The sequence below is a fragment of the Ranitomeya variabilis genome, chromosome 2, assembly GCF_051348905.1.
Source record: "Ranitomeya variabilis isolate aRanVar5 chromosome 2, aRanVar5.hap1, whole genome shotgun sequence".
In the NCBI taxonomy this organism is placed as follows: Eukaryota; Metazoa; Chordata; class Amphibia; order Anura; family Dendrobatidae; genus Ranitomeya; species Ranitomeya variabilis.
This window is the reverse complement of record NC_135233.1, coordinates 703,822,939-703,847,321: the sequence shown is the minus strand read 5'-3', so window position 1 is coordinate 703,847,321 and position 24,383 is coordinate 703,822,939. Positions and strand designations below refer to the sequence as shown.

General features: G+C 44.0%; 1 protein-coding gene across 1 annotated transcript in view; it reads left to right on the top strand.

Annotated features, from left to right (window-relative positions):
* The window catches only part of LOC143807655 (cAMP-dependent protein kinase inhibitor beta-like), a 261,280-nt gene that overhangs the window by 63,347 nt on the left and 173,550 nt on the right, over nucleotides 1-24,383 (top strand). The window lies entirely within an intron of this gene.

Sequence of the window (24,383 nt, the reverse complement as noted above, 5' to 3'; positions counted from 1 at the left end):
ACAATACAACCCGCCCAGAATTGCAGAACTTTATAAATGGTTCACAGACTTATACCTCAGTATTATTCTATTAGACTGTGTAAGCGGTAATCCACAATAAGACTCCCGTGACTGAGATGTGCAGCGTTCCACAACCCAACTTCTCGTATTGAGATAGCAACGATCCACAACACTATTCCTGTAAATGATGTAAGCGGTGTAACAAAGCACAGCTCCAGCCAGCAGTAAAGACAGTGGCTCACTGTAAAGCTTCTGTATGCAAATATAGGAGTGTTCCTGCATGTCTATTGCTCCATTCCCTGACAGCAAGCGGCTTGGATGGTAAACATATCATTCATTCCCTGAACTGAACTATCCTGCATGTCTATTGGAATTCTCATCTATGAGAATGCTTGGTCTGGGGGAAAATGTGTGTAAATGGGTTAGTAACTGGCTTAGTGATAGAAAGCAGAGGGTGGTTATAAATGGTATAGTCTCTAACTGGGTCGCTGTGACCAGTGGGGTACCGCAGGGGTCGGTATTGGGACCTGTTCTCTTCAACATATTCATTAATGATCTGGTAGAAGGTTTACACAGTAAAATATTGATATTTGCAGATGATACAAAACTATGTAAAGCAGTTAATACAAGAGAAGATAGTATTCTGCTACAGATGGATCTGGATAAGTTGGAAACTTGGGCTGAAAGGTGGCAGATGAGGTTTAACAATGATAAATGTAAGGTTATACACATGGGAAGAAGGAATCAATATCACCATTACACACTGAACGGGAAACCACTGGGTAAATCTGACAGGGAGAAGGACTTGGGGATCCTAGTTAATGATAAACTTACCTGGAGCAGCCAGTGCCAGGCAGCAGCTGCCAAGGCAAACAGGATCATGGGGTGCATTAAAAGAGGTCTGGATACACATGATGAGAGCATTATACTGCCTCTGTACAAATCCCTAGTTAGACCGCACATGGAGTACTGTGTCCAGTTTTGGGCACCGGTGCTCAGGAAGGATATAATGGAACTAGAGAGAGTTCAAAGGAGGGCAACAAAGTTAATAAAGGGGATGGGAGAACTACAATACCCAGATAGATTAGCGAAATTAGGATTATTTAGTCTAGAAAAAAGACGACTGAGGGGCGATCTAATAACCATGTATAAGTATATAAGGGGACAATACAAATATCTCGCTGAGGATCTGTTTATACCAAGGAAGGTGACGGGCACAAGGGGGCATTCTTTGCGTCTGGAGGAGAGAAGGTTTTTCCACCAACATAGAAGAGGATTCTTTACGGTTAGGGCAGTGAGAATCTGGAATTGCTTGCCTGAGGAGGTGGTGATGGCGAACTCAGTCGAGGGGTTCAAGAGAGGCCTGGATGTCTTCCTGGAGCAGAACAATATTGTATCATACAATTATTAGGTTCTGTAGAAGGATGTAGATCAGGGGATTTATTATGATGGAATATAGGAATATAGGCTGAACTGGATGGACAAATGTCTTTTTTCGGCCTTACTAACTATGTTACTATGTTATGTATTGCTCCATTCCCTGACAGCAAGCGGCTTGGATGGTAAACATATCATTCATTCCCTGAACTGAACTATCCTGCATGTCTATTGCTCCATTCCCTGACAGCAAGCGGCTTGGATGGTAAACATATCATTCATTCCCTGAACTGAACTATCCTGCATGTCTTAAATAATAAGGAGAATCAAGAGTTTTTGCGTATAAATAGTATATATTTTATTACATATAATATTAATAAATGTTCATCATTATAAATACAAAGACAATCTGTCAATATGGAAAAGTAGATGATCCAGCTTGGTGATAGCGCAGCGTGATCGCTAAAAAACAGGGCTGACTCTGTGCTAAGATTCCTGAACAATTACCAACTACCAGGTGGGCGTGTGCCAAATAACCCTGAATAGTCCTATATTGGATGAGTATGACAACAAATAAGGTATAACGGTACTGACCGCGCTGTTTCAAATAGCAGCGCTAATCCAATGAACCATAAGTGTCACACCTAACATCCAAAAAAGGAGGAACCGCACATAAAAAGTAAAAGAGTATCAAGATTATTTACCCATGTTGTAGAAAAGTCAGACCTGGGAGCGATCACTCTCCCCGACGCGCGTTTCGCGAGAAGGACTCTCGCTTCCTTGAGGAGTGATCGCACTATTATTCGTGTACTTTTTTTTCTAAGTATGACGCAGTTATAACATGGCAGTTAGACAGGGCAGGAGACAGGTAAGACAATCTAAACCTACTCCCTATTCACTTGAAACAGAACAAATACACACCATATGTATCTGTATAATCTATATCCTGGCTGCTGCATTCACTCACCGCCCTTGCATAAACTCTTTAAACTCCATCCATATCGGCCCCTCTGTCCTTGCCTCTCCTATGTATAGCACTCATGCTCTGTTCACATTGCTTAACAGCGCAGATCCATTCAGTCCCACCATCCAACACAAAAGACGCTCTCACAAATCACTTAACCATCTGCTCACTCTTTCTATCCTCCTTCTCCTAGTCGCTGGAGACATCTCTCCAAACCCCGGCCCCCCATGTTATAGCCAGTCAAACCTCCCAACTGCTACACCCAGAAACCCCTCTAACCTTATTAATATTCCATGCATGCCTTCTGTCTCTTTCAATTGTGCTCTTTGGAATTCTCGCTCTGTGTGTAATAAACTCTCCTTCACCCATGATTACTTCCTTTCTAAGGCTCTTAATCTCCTGGCTCTTACTGAAACCTGGATCCAGCAGTCAGACACAACCGCTGTGCCGCTCTCTCCTATGGTGGACTACACTTTTCTCATACCCCAAGATCAGACAACAGAGCAGGTGGAGGCGTTGGGCTGCTCCTTTCACCCAAATGTACCTTCCAAGTTATCCCCCAAGTACCCTCACTTGTATTCCCTTCCTTTGAGGTCCATGCTGTCAGACTCTACGTCCCCTTCTCCATGCGAGTGGCGGTGGTGTATCGTCCTCCTGGCCCCTCTCATCAGTTCCTGGATCATTTTGCCACCTGGCTTCCACACTTTCTCTCCTGTGACACCCCCACCCTTATCATAGGTGATTTCAACATCCCCATTGCTTCTCCCCTTTCCCCGTCTGCTTCTCACCTTTTATCTCTAACCTCCTCTTTCGGCCTCTCGCAGCATACTAACTCTCCAATGCATGAAGATGGAAACTCCCTTGACTTGGTCTTCTCCCGACTTTGCTCAGTGGATGATTTCACAAACACCCCTCTCCCGCTCTCTGACCACAACCTTCTTTCATTCTCTATCAAGAACTGCCATCCCGCTCAGGTCACCCCCACTTTCCACACTTATAGAAACATACAGGCCATTAACACCCAGAAACTTATGAAGAACTTGCAGTCCTCATTGGCCCCAATCTCCTCCATCTCATGTCCTGATTCTGCTCTGAACCATTACAATGAAACCCTGCAAAGTGCCCTGGATGAAGCTGCTCCTCCTATACATAGAGCAACTCGACACAGACGGCGACAACCGTGGCACACGCTGCAAACACGCTTCCTGCAGCGATGCTCCAGGTGCGCCGAACGTCTGTGGAGAAAATCTAATCTACCCGAAGATTTCATCCATTATAAGTTCATGCTAAAAACATACAACTCTGCCCTTCACCTCTCCAAACAAACCTATTTCAACACCCTCATCCCCTCACTGTCCAATAACCCTAAACGTCTCTTCGACACTTTCCAGTCCCTACTCAACCCAAGAGAGCAGGCCCCAACCACAGATCTCCGTGCTGACGATCTGGCCAATTACTTCAAAGAAAAAATTGACCACATTCGACAGGAAATCATCTCCCAATCTCTTCATACCAGGCACTGTCCTCCCTCTCCCACTGCATCTAGTTCACTCTCTGACTTTGAACCAGTTACTGAAGAAGAAGTAAGCAGGCTCCTTGCATCTTCTCGCCCGACCACTTGCACCAGTGACCCCATTCCATCACATCTCCTCCAGTCCCTTTCCCCGGCTGTCACCTCTCACATAACAAAAATATTCAACCTTTCCCTCACTTCCGGTATTTTTCCCTCCTCATTTAAGCATGCCATCATACATCCATTACTTAAAAAACCCTCCCTCGACCAAATCTAATGGTCACTACTCCATGCTAATTCTATTGGATCTTTCCGCAGCATTCGACACTGTGGATCATCAGCTCCTCCTCACTATTCTCCGCTCCATCGGCATCAAGGACACCGTTCTCTCTTGGTTCTCCTCCTATCTCTCTGACCGATCCTTCACTGTATGTTTTGCTGGTTCCTCCTCCTCTCACCTTCCCCTTACTGTTGGGGTTCCTCAAGGATCAGTCCTAGGCCCCCTCCTCTTCTCTTTGTATACTGCCCCTATTGGACAAACAATCAGTAGATTTGGGTTCCAGTACCATCTCTATGCTGATGACACCCAATTATACACCTCTTCTCCTGCTTTCACTCCGACCTTCTTAGAAAACACCAGTGATTGTCTTACCGCTGTCTCTAACATCATGTCCTCCCTCTATCTGAAACTGAACCTGTCAAAAACTGAACTCCTCGTGTTCTCTCCCTCTACTAACCTACCTTTGCCTGACATAGCCATCTCCGTGTGTGGTTCAATCATTACTCCAAAGCAACATGCCCGCTGCCTTGGGGTCATCCTTGATTCCGAGCTTTCATTCACCCCCCACATCCGATCACTGGCTCGCTCTTCTTATCTGCATCTCAAAAACATTTCTAGAATTTGCCCTTTTCTTTCTTTTGACTCTGCAAAAACTCTTACTGTTTCTCTTATTCATTCCCGCCTGGACTATTGTAACTCTCTACTAATCGGCCTCCCTCTTACCAAACTCTCCCCGCTCCAATCTGTCCTGAATGCTGCTGCCAGGATCATATTCCTCACCAACCGTTACACCGATGCCTCTACCTTGTGCCAGTCATTACACTGGCTACCCATCCACTCCAGAATCCAGTACAAAACTACTACCCTCATCCACAAAGCACTCCATGGCTCAGCACCACCCTACATCTCCTCTCTGGTCTCAGTCTACCACCCTACCCGTGCCCTCCGCTCCGCTAATGACCTCAGGTTAGCATCCTCAATAATCAGAACCTCCTACTGCCGTCTCCAAGACTTTACACGTGCTGCGCCGATTCTTTGGAATGCACTACCTAGGTTAATACGATTAATCCCCAATTCCCACAGTTTTAAGCGTGCCCTAAAAACGCATTTGTTCAGACTGGCCTACCGCCTCAACGCATTAACCTAACTATTCCTGTGTGGCCTATTAAAAATAGAAAAAAAGAAAACACATAATCAGGTTCCTTGCATCGTGTTCTCATACACTTTATGCAGTTAATAGCCCTCTGTGTCTGTACTGCTACATACTTAGGCTGTTAACTGGTTCATGCAGCTTTACATGAACACCCGAGCCTTACACTATGGCTGGTCCAAATAACTAAAGCAATTGTACTTAATACCATCCACCTCTCGTGTCTCCCCTTTTCCTCATAGTTTGTAAGCTTGCGAGCAGGGCCCTCATTCCTCCTGGTATCTATTTTGAACTGTGATTTCTGTTATGCTGTAATGTCTATTGTCTGTACAAGTCCCCTCTATAAGTTGTAAAGCGCTGCGGAATATGTTGGCGCTATATAAATAAAAATTATTATTATTATTATTATTAGCTCAGCTCTGTATTAAATTGGCAGAATTACAGTGTGTGGTTCTTGCAAACCGAGTTAGTAATGTTCCATAGCGCGGCTCCGATAAGCAGTGTAAATAACGCTCCACAACGCGGCTCCCGCCAACAAATCAGCAGTGAGCCGCAGTACAACTCCCGCTGATAACCATAGGGTGTACCACAGCACGACTCCATCAGAGTACAAAATGAAATTCCACAGCGCGACTCCCGCTAGCAACAACAACTAAATTCCACACTGCGGCTCCCGCCAACCATAACAGCTGAGTTCCACAATGCGGCTCCCGCAGACTGTGTTACCTTTGCCCGTCAGGGCGGTGCAGTGGAGTTCCCAATCTGTGGTGGCTTGTTAGATTTCACCAGCTGTGATGTAACTCCCATTGACAATCCTGTTTCTTCTGCTTGTATAGGCACCTGGCGGTCAGGAGCGGTTTCCTGCTTATAATGCAGGAGCTCCAGAGCAAGTGCCATGGTACAAGGCTGTAGAGGTCTGACGGCGGAGATCAGCAGCGACGTGCAGGAGGAAGAAGGTTTTATCAGCGGCGCCGATGGAGCTGTCACTCACCGCTCTCAGCTGTGCTGCGTGCAGGAGGGCAGCGACCAGGTTATCGCGGGGAAGGGAGCTTGGTCAGCGGTGCCGGTGGAGCTGTCACTCACCGCTCTCAGCTGTGCTGCGTGCAGGAGGGAAGCGGCCGGGGCAGCGTGAGGAAGGAGGCTCGGTCAGCGGCGCGGGTGGAGCTGTCACTCACCGCCTACTGCAGCGCTGTATGTGGTCTCTTTTCTGGTCCTCGCAACTGCTGCTTTAGATGTCGCTACGGCGCGCAGCTGCACCGCTCCCAGCGCCTGTCACAGTCTGGTTGCGGTCAGCTTGGGGAGTAGAGGGTCCGGAACAGATGCTGCGGGCCGATCTAAGAGGGGACGGTGTGAAAGTTCGGCAGCAGTATAGAAGGTGTAGTGGCTGGGCAGCCTGGGCGGTGACGGTGGAGGTGTCACTCACCGTTCACTGCTGTAGTGCGAGCGGCTTCTTCTGTCTCCTTTACTGTTCAGCGGTCCCGCCCCTCCGGCTCCTGCTGTTGTTCGGCGGTCCGGCTCCTGTGAGAAGGGATGGCGCCGCTGTGTCTGGATACACCAATCTAGCTATTTCTGCTCTAGACCGGTGTTATTCAATTGCAGGGGCCGTTCCAGTACACACAGCTTCTAGGTGTTCTTGGATGAGCCGCTGGCGTCCTGTGCTTGGCTTAGGAAGGAAGCACTTCTATGCTTCAGATCACACTTGGTGGCGTGTGTCACTCCCCGCTGCAGTATCTCCTTGTTTGCTAAGGAGGGGAAGGGGTGAGAGCCCACACCCTCGTTCTGTGTCCGTAGTGGGAATTCAGAGCCCGATGAGGCTTAGGTCGGTCTATAACTTCTTTGCCTGCATAAGCAGCAGGTTGCAGGAGCTGGATCTTCTACAATGCGGCTCCAAAATGGCGACCGTCTTCTCAGGAAGGAGAGCTGCACGTTACTCAGAGTCTGTAGCTCAGGATCCCCTGAGGCCAGAGATCCGCACTAGGGCTCTTCTTGCTCCCAGTAGCTTTGTAGAGAGGAATACATTGTTTTCTGGTCTCTATAGTTGCTTTAAGTAGCTTAAAGTAGGGTTCCTAGCTGGAGCTCACAGCTCGTGCCTCTTCACATAGCAAGAGCTAGGCCACGCCCCCCCTATATGAATATGTTCTAAGTGATTTTAATGAAAGTTTTAGTCTATAATCTTCCAAGTGTCAATGATAGTAACTTGAAATTTTAGCGGGAAAATTGCATTGTAATAAGCTAATTTACATTTTCGAACCTAAACAATTTATGCAGTCTATCATGCGATCATCTGCAGTTATTTTTTGTGCTTCATTTATGCAAAAATTACCTTAACTAGTGTTAAAACTTGACTTGGTACAACAATAGTAAGGCCTGTGCAGGATATAATATATTCTGTCAAAACTATCTTTTTATCTGCTCCTTGCCAACAAGAGGGGAAAGAAGCTTACAATTTGGGAAGCACTGGTTTAGATCAACAAGTATAATAACTCCCGAAACATCACATGAAACTTATATCACTTTTCTTCTTTATAGTTATACAACTTACAGAGAACCTTCTGCATTACATAAATGCTAAATTTAATATTTGTTGATTTTTAACGTGGGTATAAAAATGCAATTTGGTAACATTAGGTACAGGTTCATTCTTCTATAAAGCACCATACTTACATTAGGAACTTGTTGGTTTCTTAGGCTTTGCACATTGTCAGAAAGTCTTTATAATGAAGTCTTTAGAGACTTGTTGTAAAATGAAGCGGATGAAAGAAACCTGTAAAATACACACCTTTATTGTACCAGACGCGTACAGATATTAATTTGGTTACATAAGCCACAAAATAGGATTATGCACCACAAAATATTCTAAATGGACCTTAGGCAATAATTCTGAAATCTTCTATACATAATTGTTAACATTTTGAAAATACCTTTCACCTAAAGTTGGCGTATACTGTTTAGCATATAATAGTTTTATTACATATCATACACATACAGTGAAATATCTCTAAAAGAACGCCTGTAACAGAACATATTTCCTGTAACAGATTTTCAGTCCCACTATGTATAAAAGCCATCTTCTATGAAAAGACCCCCTTTCCCTTAGAAAACCACTTCTTAATGCAGATTTATTGGTCATCTCAGAGTTCTCACTGCATATTTTTGGTTTGACTTGATTTTTAGCTGGTCATTTTTGAATATACAGTGTACTCTTATGTCTATACACCAGTCAACCAAAACATTAAAGCCTAATAATGTATAAATGGTTCTATTTTAAAAGCTAGGTCAACACCTTGAACTCTTTGTCATTTTTATCAAGCCATTCCTTAACAATTTCTGAAAGAGGCCACTGCCATTAGAAATATCACTACCATAAAAGAAGAGTAGTTTGGGCAGCATGTGGTCTTACAGCTCTTGCGTCAAAAGATTGTATGTTCTCCCCAAGTTTGTGTGGGTTTCCTCCTAGTATTTCAGTTTTCTCCAAAGAAATACTGGTAGGAAATCTAGATTATGAGCCCCAATGGGAACAGCGCTGATAATGTCTGTAAAGTGCTGTGGAATAAATGGCTCCATATTATTGAGTAAAACAAATAAATAAATAAAAAATTTGTCCATAATAATCTGTAGGAAGGTGGTATGTGCCAAAGGAGCATCAACATGAAAGCCAGAATCTAAGTCTTCCTGCAGAACATTACATAGAGCATCAAAATGCCTTTGCTGACTTACCTTCTTCCCATAGTGCATCTTCACGCCATATCTTCTCCAGGTAAGCTGCATACATGATCCTGGCATTCGGTAAGACATAAAATAGACCAGGCTATTTTCTTCTTTTCTATGGGCTCGTTTTGAGGCTTACATACCCATTGCTGTTTCTTTCATCAGAGGCCATTTTTAATGTCTCTATATAAGCGAGTAAAAATAAAATAACTGAGAAGTTTAGTTGAAATCTTAATATTTCAACATTCTAAGACATTTTGGACAATTGTACAGTATTCTTCCAACTTTGTGGGAACAGTTTGGGAAAGGCCCTTTTCTGTTCCTGCATGACTGTACCTTAGTGCACAAAGTAAAGTCCATAAAAACATGGTTGAACGAATTTGGTGTAAAAAAATTTGATTGTCCTTCTCAAAATCCTTATGTCAGCCACAATTGACCATTTTGCGGTGCTTTTCTCCCAAAAAATTCCCACAGACTCACATTACATGGACAGACTCACTCCAAAAACTTGTAGACAAAAGAAGCTGGTATAACTGCAAAGGGGGTCATATTTTATATAAATGCTTATGGATTTAGAATGGTATTTCATAAAAGTTTCTTTAGCTGTAATGTGTAGGAATCCCAATACTTTTGCCCACATAATGTATATTTAATGGCATATATAATAATAATAATAATAATTTTATTTCTATAGGACCAACATATTTTGCAGCACTTTATATTTTAGAGGGGACTTGTACCTCGTAGACCGGGGCACTGTCATGGCTCGGTTTGGGGATTTGATCCAGTGAACTGTTGCTCCATGGTCAGTTCCTCTTTCTGAGGAGCTATTTCCTTTTCTTCCCTTTCCAAATGCTGATGGTTCCAACTGTCTTTCTTCCCTTTTCTTGGTTTGCTCCTTTCCAAGTGTTTTCCATTTTCTCATTTTGGTGTGCCCTATCACATTCTGGGTTGGGTTTCTATGCTCATCCTTCACTGCACTTCATTGCTGGCTATACCTCTAAGGTGGACTTGGGTTTAGGATTTGCAGCTCTTCAGCTAAGCGGGTTTACCGTGCATGTTTTCCTTGCCAGGTCCTCTTCCTTTCACCTCTTTTGCTTCCTGAAAGGTTTTTCTTGTTCTGCTCCGTTTATTTTTGGCTCTCCTTAACTTTCTGTCTCAACCTTATATAAATATGTTTTAATTTTCTGACCCTAGGTTTTCGTATCTTCCTGCACATTTTTCCTCTCCTCTTGTTGGCAGTGTGTTGCGGCCTTTTCTCAGGTTCCTCAGGAGGCATGAGAAATCCCTCTATGGCCTAAGGTCTGAGGTGTTTTTGAATTGTGCGGTTTGGGTCTTCTAGTCTGTACAGGAACTAGTTTGGTGAGGGTTCAGTGTCTCTCTGTAGTAGATCTTGCTTTTTCCATTACCATGAGTGGGTGTGTGTTACATTCATAGCAGTCACCATCACAGCCCCTATATACAGTATGAAAGCCCCCATAGCACCACATACATTATTTTGAGTCATCAGCCATAAATATAGTGTAAAGACCCACCACCTCTTATATAGTATAATGTCTTCAACATCACCCCACACAGTATCCACTACAGCCCCTCAATATACAGTATTATGTACACCACTACCCCTATACAATATGGTCATCACAGCCACATATACAGAATGATGTCTCCCACAGCGCTTTATACAGATTGGTCTCAAAAGCTCCCAACACAGTATTGTCAGCACAGATCCCGGTATGTCAGTCACTGGGATAGAGATTTGTCGCCTCTATTTCAGGGGTCAGAAGATTGCAACGCTTGACTCCATGCATGCATGCACTGGTTGTATCTGCTTTATTTTCAAGTTAACTGTGCAGATTTTCCTTGTTCATTGATTGCAAGGGTTAAGCACTTCTGCTTGTCTCCTAAAGCTTTCCGTTCTGAGTTATCTCAGCTGTTCTTATTTTCTCCACCCTGCTCTGGTATAAGTACTCAACTCTTAGCTTGGTAATTGCCAGTGATAGCTTGCTATATCTTGGAATTGGTTTGGAGATGTGAGCTGTAGAAACAGAAGTCATTTAGGTGTCGTCTCCACAGATTGTTGTTTCCCTTTATAGGCCATTCAAAAGTCTGGGTGCACTTAAAGGCCCCGTCACACATAGCGAGATCGCTAGCGAGATCGCTAGCGAGATCGCTGCTGAGTCACAAGTTTTGTGACGCAACAGCGACCTCAGTAGCGATCTCGCTATGTGTGACACGTACCAGCGACCAGGCCCCTGCTGCGAGATCGCTGGTCGTGTCGGAATGGCCTGGACCTTTTTTTGGTCGTTGAGGTCCCGCTGACATCGCTGACTCGGTGTGTGTGACACCGATCCAGCGATGTCTTCACTGGTAACCAGGGTAAACATCGGGTTACTAAGCGCAGGGCCGCGCTTAGTAACCCGATGTTTACCCTGGTTACCAGCGTAAATGTAAAAAAAAAAAAACAGTACATACTCACCATCTGATGTCCATCAGGTCCCTTGCCGTCCGCTTCCTGCTCTGACTGAGTGCTGCCGTACAGTGAGAGCACAGCACAGCAGTGACGTCACCGCTGCGCTCTGCTCTCACTGTATGGTGGCACTCAGTCAGAGCAGGAAGCAGACGGCAAGGGACCTGACGGACATCAGATGGTGAGTATGTACTGTTTGTTTTTTTTGGTAACCAGGGTAAACATCGGGTTACTAAGCGCGGCCCTGCGCTTAGTAACCCGATGTTTACCCTGGTTACCCGGGTGCTGCAGGGGGACTTCGGCATCGTTGAATACAGTTTCAACGATGCCGAAGTCGTTCCCCTGATCGTTGGTCGCTGGAGAGAGCTGTCTGTGTGACAGCTCCCCAGCAACCACACAACGACTTACCAACGATCACGGCCAGGTCGTATCGCTGGTCGTGATCGTTGGTAAATCGCTATGTGAGACGGGGCCTTTAGAGTGATTGCTGTTTTCTTTTACCCTTGTATGTTTCGCTTTGTGTCTACAAAACCTGCAAGAAACAAAATGAGCAAGAACCCTGCGGTAACTAAATAAGTAAAAAGCAAAAGTGCATTTAAATAACACAGGGATCTTAGTAATACTGTTTTTGATCAAAAATAGCATAAAAGCCATCCCACCATCGACAAGGTGACCCTGATCTGGATGGTCCTATGCTGTCTAATATTAAAAACCTTACCATTTGTCAGAGTTGACTTTAGTGTGCGAATAAGGGCAGACAAAAAGACGGGGTCCCAACCTGTGGACACCAGTCTGAGGAAGCCTTTAAATGTAATTTCCAGCTCAGGAGGGGGAGGCCACACCCCAGCATGCACAGAATGCAGAAATTCAAAGAAAAAACACAAAATTTTAGCTTGGTTTAAGTTGGTATACATGCAGCACATAAACGCATGTTCAAGCAAAAGTGCATTTGATCAAAAACAGTATTACTAAGAACCTTGTGTTATTTAAATTCACTTTTGCTTTTTACTTTTTTAGTTACCGCAGGGTTTTTGCTCATTTTATTTCTTGTAGGTTTTGTTTGCTTTATGGCCAATGTGAACATGCGTTTATGTGCTACATGTATACCAGCTTAAGCCAGGCTCAAATTTTGTGTTTTTTCTTTTTGTCTCTGTATTATAGAGTAGGACTAGGGTTCCTGCTGCCCCATTCACTAGCCAAGGCCATGCGTAGGGGAAAACTGGGATAGGAACACGATTGCTGAATGTGGTGAAAGAACCCATCTAGGGATGTCAGGGAACTCAGGGTTGTGCAGGGCAAGTTTCAAGGGTTAGTCTTATAATATTTCCCTAGTGGCAGTGCTCTCCTTCCCATCCATCATGCCGTACGCTGTCTGGTTCCTTGGTGGAGCGTGACAATGATCCTTACAGCCCCCTATATATTAATGACATCACAGCCCCCTTTACAGTATGTCCCCCACAGCCAGCAGCCCCCAGTAGTAAGTCCCCCACAGCCAGTCCCCATTATTATAGCCCCCCCACAGCTGGCAGACCGCAGTACTATAATCCCCCACAGGGAGCGCTTCTTTTGATGGCCTGCATTCAGTGCCAATACAATATAAGAAAAATAAAAAAAATGATTACTCACCTAATCCATGCTCCCATCTAGCTCAGCCTCTGTCTTTTCTACCCTGTACAGCAGTGGGCACCATACAGCGTGATGACATCCCCTGTGAGCACCGCCCCCAACAGGGCCTACATTCTGAGGGAGTGCCAATTAGAGCAGGAAGCTGATTAAATCTCCTCTGCTCCTGTCCTGAGTGGCGCCGGCATCAACTGTATGCTCCTTACAGACATGCATACAGGAGCCGGGTGGCAGCAGGCATTTAGCGATGTCAGGTGTTTTTTTTGCTTATTTTTTAAAGTGTGCCCAAGCTCGGGTAGGCAGGAGTTAGTGCCGGGCGGGGGCCTACAGTGCCTACTTTTTTGTCCTGGCAATGTCTGCAGAGTCTAAGTTATAGTCATACTAAATTGATACAGAGGGTATCTGTATGGAAAATACCCTGTTTAAATAAGGATTATAACTTGACAATCATATAAAATCAAGGTTTACAGTTTAGTCATTCTAGAAGTTCATTATTTTACGGTTATTTGATATAGTTATTTTATACCTATGCAAAGTAAATATGTTTCTACATTTGTACATTTTTTCTGCAGCACATTATATGATAAATTCTGTATTCTACAACATTTTACTTACCATCTGTTATTATTTGTCTGCTGTGTAGGTTTTAAGAAATCTGCAAGCATATGTCACTTGAGAATAATTAAGAAAGGAATATATGAAATTTCTGTGTATATCATCCTCTACTTAAGCAATTACCTTCTGAAGCCTAAGTGTATTTAAGGCACGTTAGTCTTCTGTTCATTCTAATCCATTTACTGAGATGATTCATTGAAGATACCGTATATGTTTTCTTTATTACCGTATATATCAATCAGATTCCCAAGAATTAGCCTATCCCAGCCGTGGAAGTTATGGTATCAAATGAATCCACTTGTAATAATTCAACTCCAGTTCATTTAAATCGCAAGCGATTGGACATGTATATTGTGGATTGGTTGATGATCTAATTACTAAATCTCCACAGATCTGATGTTAATGACTTGTATGTTTAACTTGATTTAACAATTTTTAGTTTGACACGTACTTTACCGCACATTTTTTCCTTTTTGCTCTTTACTCTTTCCTTTAATTGAAATTGTTACTTAAGTTGTTAAAAAACATACTCACCTACTCAAATGTGTATCAGGGTCAGTTTATGCACCACAAAAGTATTGTTGCTTCTGTCACCGGACACACAAACTACCTCTGTCAGCAGTAATCAACTGCTTCCTTCATCTGTAGGTGCTCTATCTGTCAAGCGTCTGCAGCAGTGATCATCTGTTGTTCCTCACTGTCTTGTCTAGAATTGAGCTACTCCTGCGAGCAATGTGGTAATCGGAAGGGGCAGATGCTTCCATACTACACTGCAGAGCTCATACCAGGAATTAGCAACAGTGCTTCTTGTATGCAGATCACTAAGAGGAGTGATGTACTACAGGGTGGGACTGTGCATTCAAGGTCTGAAAGGAGTGATATAATGCAGAATGGGACTGTATATAGGTGAGAGGAGTGATATCTTTCAGTATGGGGCACTATATAGTGGGACTGAGAGGATTGATATACTACGGGATGGGACTGTGTCTAGTTTAGAGTAGTAAAGTCTTGCAGGATGGAGCTGTATACAGAGGGACTAAGAGGAATGCTATGCTGTTGAATAAGTCTGTATATAGATGAAAAGAGTGATGTTCTTTAGGATGGGGCTGTGTATTGAGGGGCTGACAAGAGTGATGTACTACAAGATGGGACAGTATGTAGATGAATGGATGTATGTGCAGTGTGTGTGAATGCAGTGTGTGTGTGCATGTGTATATGCAGTGTTTGTGCATACATGTGTATGTGAAGTGTGTGTAGACATGTGTATGTGCAGTGTGTTTATGCAGTGTGTGTATTCATGAGTATGTGCAGTGTGTGTATGCAGTGTGTGTGTATACATGTGTATGTGCAGTGTTTGTGCATACATGTGTATGTGCAGTGTGTGTAGACATGTGTATGTGCAGTGTGTTTATGCAGTGTGTGTGTATTCATGAGTATGTGCAGTGTGTGTATGCAGTGTGTGTGTATACATGTGTATGTGCAGTGTGTGTACATGTGTATATGCAGTCTGTGTATGCAGTGTGTGTATACATGTGTATGTGCAGTGTGTGTATACATGTGTATGTGCAGTGTGTGTATGCAGTGTGTGTATACATGTGTATGTGCAGTGTGTGTACATGTGTATATGCAGTGTGTGTGCATACATGTGTATGAGCAGTGTGTGTAGACATGTGTATGTGCAGTGTGTTTATGCAGTGTGTGTGTATTCATGAGTATGTGCAGTGTGTGTATGCAGTGTGTGTGTATACATGTGTATGTGCAGTGTGTGTGTACATGTGTATATGCAGTCTGTGTATGCATTGTGTGTGTATACATGTGTATGTGCAGTGTGTGTATACATGTGTATGTGCAGTGTGTGTATGCAGTGTGTGTATACATGTGTATGTGCAGTGTGTGTGTACATGTGTATATGCAGTGTGTGTGTATACATGTGTATGTGCAGTGTGTGTATGCAGTGTGTATGTATACATGTATATGTGCAGTGAGTGTATGCAGTGTGTGTATACATGTGTTTGTGCAGTGTGTGTGTATACATGTGTATATGCAGTGTGTGTGTGTATACATGTGTATGTGCAGTGTGTGAATGCAGTGTGAGTGTGTACATGTGTATGTGCAGTGTGTGTGAATGCAGTGTGAGTGTGAACATGTGTATGTGCAGTGTGTGAGTGTATACATGTGTATGTGCAGTGTGTGAATGCAGTGTGTGAGTGTGTACATGTGTATGTGCAGTGTGTGAATGCAGTGAGTGAGTGTGTACATGTGTATGTGCAGTGTGTGTGAATGCAGTGTGTATGTGTGTACATGTGTACACGTAGTGTGTGTGTGATGACATGATTTTATTTGAATAAATGTTGATGTTTTGTTCAAAAATACGTGTGGATTGTTGTTCATAGGAAAAAAATACATCCCCTGAAAATAAGCCTTAACCCATCTTTTGTAGCAACAAATAATGTTACACCCTGTCCCATTTTTGGAGAAACACTGTATTATCATATTGTGTTCAATCATTTGAAACATTACTAGCTAATGTGGATTCTTTCCTATATTTAGTGAAATATCTCCAAAAGTCCAGGTGTTAAAGAAGGAAACAAAAATATATTTTCCAGTACAGATTTCTGGATGGTCACAATTTCTCTACATATATGACGATCAGATGATTCCGAAATCCATAATGATTTGCTGAGGTAACCTGATATTTCCCATACATCAAGCAAAATGTAGTATCATATACTGGTCATTCAAATAAACGGCTGTAATATATGGATGGGATTTGTCCTTCGGGGCAAGAGACACTCTACTATGGACAATACGAATGGGAGATGGTAACTTGAGTATTGTAAATTACATAAAAATCAAACAAGATCTTTGATAAGTTAAAAGGGTCATCCAAGGAATAGTTTTTGCCATTTGGATTCCATCACAATAGTACACAAATTCCAGATTGAAGCATCTGCTGTCCTTTACATGTATAAGCTGGCAAAGGACATATGCTATTCTTATGCAGTGGATTTTTCTAAACCCAATGGAATGAATTTGGTTGGAAATAAGCCAAGTTAGACATAGGGGTTTCAGCTAGTTAGAAAATCTGTTTGTAATGAACTGATCCTGGAGAGTTGAGGATTGGAGATGTGAAGATCTCTTAACATCTACCACTGTGAGCTGGAAAAAATATGGCTCTTTATTATTTGGTTCCGTATTGTCCAGTACAAAACCTTCTATGTAAGAAATGTTTATAATATAATTTTGGTCTATATAATTTATAATGCAAGTTGAAGGTCTCATCAGGACATGTGACTTCTGCTTTTATGATGTGGAAGAGGTAGCTGCAGATGGAAAGGAAAACAAGAAGTGATCAAATTTTGAACTGTTTTGCTGCAGCTGTTGCCGTAGTTACCCCAAATCTTTCTCCACAAGTGCTTTGTGAAGTGCACAATATTGGCACATTGACGCCACTGGAGGTAAATGCACTTTGTTCCCTGTTTAATGCTTCAGCTACTGAAATAGAGAAAAAAACAAGATGTAATTTTTATACTTAGATACACATTTGCAACTGTGCTCAACGTAACAGATCCTTAAATCTCTGATCAGTAACTTGTTGAATTTTATGTATTTATGTCCCCATGGGAATAGAACTCCACCGTATTTGGCAGCATTGGTATCACAAAATATGTAACAACCCCATCGGGGGTCGGTCAGCGGACGGCATGACACACACACAATGGGATGGTGTAGGGAAGAGGAAGGCCCTATCCATAGGGAATGAGGGATGTTCACCACCTGAACTCAAACCTGAGTCTGTCCATGCACTGCCCTAAGGCCCTTATTGGGTCCTTCCCCCAACCACCATCAGGAAACTTGTCCCTCGCTGTCACCTAGCACTGCCCTGGCTAGTGCACTGGCCAGCAAGAGTGCTAGACTCACCACTGAAAATGGTAACAAATACAGGGGACAGTGACAAACAAGAGAGGGACAAAGAATTAACACAACACTTAGCTTCATCAGGTGACCATTTAAAGGATGGTGGGAGTGGTCACCATCCACATCAGCTGACCCAGCAACTCTGCAACTGCAGTAGATCGCCAGCGAAGAAAAAACTGACATTAACCCCGCTGGTCCTGAAAGAAAAAAGCTACATTTAAAACAGAGTGGAACCAGAGCTGCCACAAATCCAAAAATGGATCGTGACAGTACTCCCTTTCAATGAGGGGCCTCTGGACCCTCAACACCGGACCTCACCGGAAACAACGTACGGTGATGACGCCCCGATCCACTAGAGTTCACCTCTGCAGTCATCTGATCCTCAGGTTTGCGGCAAATGCTGCCCAACATAGGCTCCGGAGGTGCAACAAATCTCCAGAGTGCCGACCTGTGGTATATGTTGTGTACATGCATTACTGGGGGTAACTCCAGCTGGAAAGTCCCCAGGCTGAGAATGGCCAACACCCGATATGGCCCATTACCCTAGAACTCCAGGTCCCAGAAGCATACTTCCACCTGATGTTTTTGGTGGACACCCACACGTATTCATTCACACACATTCAGGTCCGGACTTGAACATTTATTTCCATGCATGCGTTTGCCACAGGATGGTGAACTCTTTGAGGAACCGCCAGCAGAGGCGTCCCCCTGTGTCACCAAACTCTTACCCTCACTAAATACAGAGGGAACCACCACCCTCCCCGACCCTTCCTCCTGAGAGGACTCCGAGACTCAGGGTTTACTTGTGAGGGTTGAGTCTTGCCCTTACTCCCTGGCAGCACCTCAGCTGTCCCCACCAGAGATGAAGGGGTAGGTTGGAGAAGGACGGTAGACATCATAGCTCTTAGGCAGGAGTCCTTACAAGACTTGACCCAGCTGACTACTTCCCTGTACCGCCAATCTATGAACAGATTGTGTTTCTTCAACCAAGGAAGGCCGAAGAAGGTAGGAGTTGGCATACCCTCCAAGTCGTAGCACGACAGGGACTCTTCAAGTCCCTATGTGCATGTTTATATTATCTACGACTTGGGTCACCCTCCCCTGGCTGAGTGGGACAGAGTCAATTGCCTGAATGCTAAGGGGTCTTGCCAGTGTCCTACCCATCAGACCATGGGTCTGGACAAAGTGAGAATCCACCAAATTGATTTCTGCTCCTCTATCCACAAGCACCGGTACAGTCTCAGTAACCCTGCTAACCACCACTTCCACAGGGATGATACACTGAGACAAAAAGATGGAGGAAATATACACACCCTGATCGCCTCTCTCCACACGACCAGTGGTATGCGGCTTTTGAGATGTTGTACATACTTTGGCGTGAGATGAGCAGACATTGATGTAATGACCTGTATACCACAAAAACATGGCCCCATCCCTCGGCAGCAGCAGGCAACCCTGTTTGTGAAGAGACTCCTCCCACCTGCATGGGTTCGTCCATCTGCACCAGTGTGTCCTCCTCTCTAGAAAGAATAGAGGGAGGAAGATTTGGTGTATATCTCTCCTTGAGGCATCTATCCACCTTGATAGCAAGGGCCATGGTGGCTTCCAAAGACCCAGGAGTAGCATACTGCACCAGAGTATCCTGTGGCCTAGCGGACAGGCCCTGACAGAAATTGCTCCTAAGGGCAGAGTTGTTCCACTGTGTGTTATTGGCCCATCTCCTAAACTCTAAGCACTACTTCTAAGCCTGCCGACCCCCCTGCTTGATTTTTCAGAGTCTAGACTCAGCCAGAGAGATGCCATCAGGATCCCCATACACCAGCACCGATGCCGAAAGAAACCAACCGCAAAGATGGTGAATCGGTCAGCAGGGAGAAGGCCCAGGATTGGGGATCACCCTTGAGAAGGGAGACTATCATCCCCACCCGCTGTTCCTCACTCCCTGAAGAACGAGGGCAGAGCTTGAAATAAAGTTTACAGGCCTCCTTAAAATACCAAAAATGTATCTCTCTCTCCAGAAAACCTATCAGGGAGAGATATCTTGGGTTCCGGTTGAGCCTGGACATGAGCCGAGAGCCAGAACCCCAACACCTGCTGGAGCTGCTGCACCACCTGACACCACAGCTCCATAACCTCATCTGTGAGGGTCTGGATCAGCTGAGCAAAAGCCTGAGCTTGTGCCATGGGTTCACTGAAAAAAGTAGGATTGGTGATAATGTCACGAAATATGTAACGACCCCACTGGGGGTCGGTCAGTGGACAGCACGACACACACACACAATGGGATGGTATAGGGGAGAGGAAGGTCCTCTCGATAGGGAATGAGGGATGTTCACCACCTGAACTCAAACCTGAGTCTGTCCATGCACTCCCCTAATGCCCAAAGTGGGTTCTTCCCCCCACCGCTGTCAGGAACCTCATCCCTCGCTGTCATCCAGCACTGCCCTAGCTAGTGCACTGGCTGCCAAGAGCGCTTGTCTCACCACTGAAAATGGTAACAAGCACAGGGGACAGTGGCAAACAAGAGGGGGACAAGGAATCAAAACAACACTTAGCTTCCAGACTACACTGTCAAGCTCCACACCGCAGATAACACCGAAACAAAACTCCAAGACTCCAGAAATAGCTGACACCAGAGAGCTGCAACTGCACGGCTGGTCGTCATAGAGAAACTCTATCACCAACAGTCAGCTGATGCATCAGGTGACCATTTAAAGGATGGTGGGAGTGGTCACCATCCACATCAGCTGACCCAGCAACTCTGCAACTGCAGTAGATTGCCAGCTAGGGAAAAACTGATTTAACCCCCCCGCTGGTCCTGAAAGGAAAAAAGCTACATTTAAAACAGAGTGGAACCAGAGCTGCCAAGAATCCAAAAATTGATTGTGACAATTGGTCAGACATGTCAACACTCACATTAGTCCTAGATATCGCTGTCTAATATTTAGTAGTTCTGCCTAGTGCAGTCATATAATCTGTTAACTTCACAAAATCTCTGAAGGTATTTTGTTGTATTTGGCACCAACATGATTTTAACAGATCCTTTAACTCACTATATGGAGATCTCCATGTATTAAATTTGTTTTTCCACCACATCCCACAGATGCTCAATGAGATTGAGCTCTGGGGACATTGAATTCTTCATTACAATCTTAAAGCATTCCAGACCAATATTTGCAGAGTGGCAGGATCCATATCAGAGAGGCCATAGCCATGTTGGTGTGTGTCAATGTCACATTAATGTCAGGGTCCACGGCCTACAGGTGAACATTTCTCAGAGCATCATACTGCCTCCTCCAGCTTGCCTTCATACCACAATGCATCCTGGAGCCACCTGATTCCCAAGTGAGAGACACATATGCCTCTGTCTATCCACATAATATAAGAAAAGAATGTCTATCAAGCAAGGCCACCTTCTTCCATTGTTCAATGTTCAAGTTGTGAAGATCTTTAAGCATTTTCAGTGGTAGCTATATACTCTTATATACAGTAAACTGCAATGCAGCATTCTGATTCCTTTCTGTCATAGTCAGCATTAACTTTTTGGCAATTTGTGTTACAGTAGCTTTTCTGTGGGATTGGAACACATAGGCTAGCCTTCACTTTTCATATGCTCCAATGAGCCATAGGTATCTGTATGAATGATTATATGTCCCCTTAAGAATGTAGTATACAATGTCCTTTGGTGGTCTCTCCACTCACGTATGGAAGAAGGAATACAAATGTACAGAAGTGACAATTCAAGGACAATGAGCTTGATGATCGTCCCAAGATTCAATGTGCTTGATGGTTGCAGACAGTGTCACAAGAGGTAATGGCCTGAATACAAGTGGACAGTTGGAATAATAATATAATATTATTTATATTATTGTATTGGAACTAATGTTATAGTAATTTTTAATATTTAAAAAATGTAAGCTAAAAAATCATTAAACAATAAATGATTTCACTGCTCTTCATTGGGGTAAATGAAAAACAAAATAAAACATTCAGCATACAAACTACAAAAGGGCTACAGAATGATTTCCTAATATAATGTTATTTAGGGAAAAATAATACAATTTTAAAAAATGTATTTATTTCCTTTTCTCCATTAGGGTTAGGGTTAGGGTTGGGGCTAAAGTTAGGGTTGGGGCTAAAGTTAGGGCTACAGTTAGGGTTGGGGCTACAGTTAGGGTTAGGGTTGGGGCTAAAGTTAGGGTTTGCAATACATTTACGGTTGGAATTAGGGTTGGGATTAGGGTTAGGGGTTTGGTTAGGGTTATGGTTGGGATTAGGGTTAGGGGTGTGTTGGAGTTAGGGGTGTGGTTAGGGTTGGGATTAGGGTTAGGGGTATGTTGGGGTTAGGGGTGTGTTGGGGCTAGGGGTGTGGTTGGGATTAGGGCTAGGGGCATGTTCGGGTTAGGGGTGTGGTTAGGGTTATGGTTAGGGTTGGGATTAGGGTTAGGAGTTTGTTTGGGTTAGGGTTTCAGTTAGAATTCGGGGGTTTCCACTGTTTAGGCATATCAGGGGCTCTCCAAACACGACATGGCATCCGATCTCAATTCCAGCCAATTCTTTGTTGAAAAAGTAAAACAGTTCTCCTTCCTTCCGTGCTCTCCCGTGCGCCCAAACAGGAGTTTACCCCAACATATGGGGTATTAGCGTACTCAGGACAAATTGGACAACAACTTTTGGGGTCTAATTTCTCCTGTTACCCTTGAGAAAATACAAAACTGGGGGCTAAAAATAATTTTTGTGGAAAAAAAAGGATTTTTTATTTTTACGGCTCTGCGTTATAAACTGTAGTGAAACACTTGGGGGTTCAAAGTTTTCACAACACATCTAGATAAGTTCCTTGGGGAGTCTGGTTTCCAATATTGGATCACTTGGGGGGTTTCTACTGTTTAGGTACATCAGAGGCTCTTGAAATACAACGTGACGTGTTGTGATCCGCTTTTTGGGCTCCCCTAGTGGTGGCTGGTGGTACTGGAGACTTGTGTGTTCTTTTCTGCCTCAGCTCACCTGCTTCCATCAGTTTTGGGAGTTCCCTATTTAGCCTTGCTCTCCAGTCACTTCCTTGCCGGTCATCATTGTAACCTGAGTCTTTCAGTTGCATGTTCCTGCTACCAGTCTGCTGATCAGCTAAGTGGACTCTTGTCCTTTTTGTTTTGTATTTTTGTCCAGTTTACAGTTTGTCATTTCCTGTTACTGGAAGCTCTTGTGGACTGAAATTGCCACTCCTGTGTCATGAGTTGACACAGGAGTCTTAAAGTAATTTCAGGATGGGTTTTTGAAAGGGTTTTTCAGCTGACCGTGAAGACCTCTTTTGTATCCTTCCTCTATCTAGTAAGTGGACCTCGCTTTGCTAAATCTACCTTCATACTGTGTATGTCTTTTCCTCTGAACTCACCGTTAATATATGTGGGGGCTACTATCATCTTTGGGGAATTTCACTAGAGGTAAGCCAGGTCTGTTCCTTCCTCTTCCAGGCGTAGTTAGTTCTCCGGCTGGCGCATGGCATCTAGGCAGCCGTAGGAATGCTTCCTGGCTACTGTTAGTTGTGTGGTAGATTTAGGTCACGGTCAGCTTGAGTTTCCATCACCCGAGGGCTAGTCTGTTATTTTGTGTTTCTGATGTTCCCATGCCATTGGGGAATCATGACAGTATGACCGGCCACTGTTAAAGTAATTGGCAGAAGAAAGGAGAGTAAAAGAAGTCTGTAGATTTTTTTTTTTTTTTTTCCTCACATGTTTGCTACTTAGTTGGCTCAGTTGTATTTCTGCTCTATTTACAGCCTTGCCTTTCTCTCCTTCTAATCCTTGAATGGCTCTGATCTCTCCGGTTTAAGGATGGACTCTCAGAGTTTGGCTGCAGGTTTAAATAATCTTGCTACGAAGGTTCAGAATTTACAAGATTATGTTATACGTACCCCTATTTCTGAACCTAAGATTCCTACACCAGAGGTATTTTCCGGAGATAGATCTCGGTTTCAGAATTTCAAATGTAATTGTAAATTATTCCTTTCTCTCAGACCTCACTCCTCTGGAGATCCTGTTCAGCAGGTTAAGATTGTGATTTCTTTGCTGCGAGGTGACCCTCAAAATTGGGCATTTTCATTGACACCAGGGGATCCTGCGTTGCTCAATGTGGATGCGTTTTTTCTGGCTTTAGGGTTGCTGTATGAGGAACCTAATTGGGAGATTCAAGCTGAAAAAGCTTTAATAGCTCTGTCTCAAGGGCAAGATGAAGCTGAGATATACTGCCAAAAATTTCGTAAATGGTCTGTGCTTACTCAGTGGAATGAGTGTGCCCTAGCGGCAATTTTCAGAGAAGGCCTTTCTGATGTCGTTAAGGATGTCATGGTGGGGTTTCCTACGCCCACAGGTCTGAATGAGTCCATCACAATGGCGATTCAGATTGATCGGCGTTTGCGGGAGCGCAAACCCGTGCACCATTTGGCGGTATCTTCTGAAGGGATGCCAGAGAAAATGCAATGTGACAGAATTCTGTCAAGAAGCGAGCGGCAGAATTATAGGCGCAAAAATGGCTTGTGCTTCTACTGTGGTGATTCCGCGCATGTTATATCAGCATGCTCTAAACGTACTAGGAAGGTTGACAAGTCTGTTTCTATTGGCACTTTACAGTCTAAATTTCTTCTGTCTGTAACTCTGATTTGTTCATTATCAGTTATTACCGTGGATGCCTATGTGGACTCTGGCGCCGCTCTGAGTCTCATGGATTGGTCCTTCGCCAGGCGCTGTGGGTTTGATTTGGAGCCTCTGG